The 2,500-nt window shown below is 43.6% G+C and overlaps 1 non-coding gene across 1 annotated transcript in view; it reads right to left on the reverse strand.

Annotated features, from left to right (window-relative positions):
- Positions 1-272, reverse strand: part of LOC146447919 (small subunit ribosomal RNA) — a 1,800-nt gene extending 1,528 nt beyond the window's left edge. The window contains exon 1 of the ribosomal RNA XR_014861467.1: positions 1-272. This exon is cut by the window's left edge and continues 1,528 nt beyond it. This is a non-coding gene — a ribosomal RNA (small subunit ribosomal RNA).
- Between the last annotated feature and the right edge of the window lie 2,228 nt (positions 273-2,500).

A 2,500-nucleotide genomic window follows, 5' to 3' on the forward strand; every position in this document is an offset into this window, starting at 1 on the left:
CGATTCGATCAGTTACTATGAATCACCAAATGACCGGGCAGAACCCGCATTGGTTTTTAATCTAATAAATACATCCCTTCCAGAAGTCGGGACTTTTCGCATGTATTAGCTCTAGAATTACTACGGTTATCCAAGTAGTAATGGTACAATCAAATAAACGATAACTGATTTAATGAGCCATTCGCAGTTTCACAGTACAAGTGCTTATACTTAGACATGCATGGCTTAATCTTTGAGACAAGCATATGACTACTGGCAGGATCAACCAGGTAACTATCCACCGCAGGGAACAGAAGTTCCTTGCTAAGCGGCCCCCCTCCGCAGAGGGAGAGCAAGCTTTCTTAGATTTTGCCTCCACGGGGGGAACCCATGAGCCAAACGGACCACACGGTCCCTCGGTCAAGGGAAACCCCGTCTTGTTTGCCACGTCTTTCTCACAACTGGACCCGTGCACAGTTCAGGCATACCTGTCAGACTCGCCAAGCGAGCTGAAGGAAGGCAAGAAAAGTGCTTCTGCGAAGGAAAATATCCTCCTGCTCTTTTGTCTCTATCATTAGCCAAAGGCTAGCGTACACAACTTCCATCTACACTCTGCCTGCCACTACAGTGACAATGCTTTCGGGCATCATCTTTTCCCTCCTTCGAAAGGAAAGCTACAAGCCCAACTTTCCTTGCCCGTTAGTCAATTCTGCCCTCTATTTCTCCGCCTTGCCGCCGTGGAACATAAGGGACAGGGTTTACTAGCCAGCTCCTCTCGGAACCTTTGCGACCAACCTGCCCACACTATAACCCCCAAACGCTAATAAGGAGACTGCATGATATGGTAGACAGAAAATAAAAACGCGAAAAAAATGAAATTTTGAAAATCGAACCCACAACCAGCCAAATCGTTTGTAAGTCATGCCAAATGACTGGTGACATCTTAAAAACCCATTGAAGCCACAACATCCCATAATTTCACGCTTTTAAAGATTTGTCACTATACGCACTGTAAGTACCTCACTAATTCTCACCTCAGATTTTACGGGAACATGTTCAAATTTTAACACGCCTCTCAGCACGACCAATTACATTAAAATTCATCGCAAAAGTCAGAATTCTCCAATTTTTGAAAAATTCACTATATTCACTGTAAGTACCTCGCTAGACAGTGGAGACCTCAGATTTTACGGGAACATGATCAACTTTCGACACACCTCTCAGCACGAGCAGTTACATAGAAATCCATCAGGAAAGTCGTGCTGTGAAGAGGTCTTTCGACTAAGAAAAATGGTGGTGTGAGGAGGAGTCACCTAAATCAGAGAAAAATACTCTTATAGGAGACTGCTACGAAAGACATTTCTGAGTCCACTGGCCCTAGTCCCCTAATAAGTGTATTTCTGTTTGTTTTAAGAAGGTCCTCCTGACATCACCAATCTTCTGTCTTCAATCCTAACCCCAACGTTAACCCTAACGCTAACCCTAACCCTACCTCCCTCAGGGGCAGTTCTATGGTTATGATCCCACGGTAGGCAGAAAAACTATCCCAATCTAGGTTTTCTTGTATGCTGACTCCATTTTAAATGCTTTTACTTGAGTCTGACAAAGGCAAAGCCAAATACTCACCCCTATATGGACGGGGAAGCAAAGTGCGGATTTTGGTAGGTCGGCATTTTCAATCAGGAATGTTGCCATTCGAAAGAGCGTCCAAAAAAACTTGGTTGGGACACATTTATTTTAGAAATTAGCGACCTAACCAGAAGTGCACTTTTTGGTGGGCCTACCCTACCCCCCTCAGGAGCAGTTCTATGGTTATAATACCACGGAAGGCACAAAACCTATCCCAAACTAGGTTTTCTTGTATGCTGATTCCATTTTCAATGTGTTTCCTTGACTCTGACGAAAGCAAAGCCAAATACTCACCCCTATATGGACGGGGAAGCAAAGTGCGGATTTTGGTAGGTCGGCATTTTCAATCAGGAATGTTGCCATTCGAAAGAGCGTCCAAAAAAACTTGGTTGGGACACATTTATTTTAGAAATTAGCGACCTAACCAGAAGTGCACTTTTTGGTGGGCCTACCCTACCCCCCTCAGGAGCAGTTCTATGGTTATAATACCACGGAAGGCACAAAACCTATCCCAAACTAGGTTTTCTTGTATGCTGATTCCATTTTCAATGTGTTTCCTTGACTCTGACGGAAGCAAAGTCAAATACTCACCTCTATATGGACGGGGAAGCAAAGTGCGGATTTTGGTAGGTCGCCATTTTCAATCGGGAATGTTGCCATTCGAAAGAGCGTCTAAAAGAACTTGGCTGGAACACATTTTTGCTATAAATTGTTGACCTAAGTATATAAGCAAGTATATAAGCAAATACTCGTTACATAGCATAAATAGCCTCTAAACACCCGAAAAACCTCTCCAAATATCATTTAAACCTTTTTCCTAACCCTAACACTTACCCTAACCCTAACCCTAACCCCATTTCAAACCCTAATTCTAAGTCAGAGGTCCTCCTCA

This window comes from Pavona decussata, unplaced genomic scaffold (assembly GCF_977016875.1).
Source record: "Pavona decussata unplaced genomic scaffold, jaPavDecu1.1 SCAFFOLD_1577, whole genome shotgun sequence".
Taxonomy (NCBI): domain Eukaryota; kingdom Metazoa; phylum Cnidaria; class Anthozoa; order Scleractinia; family Agariciidae; genus Pavona; species Pavona decussata.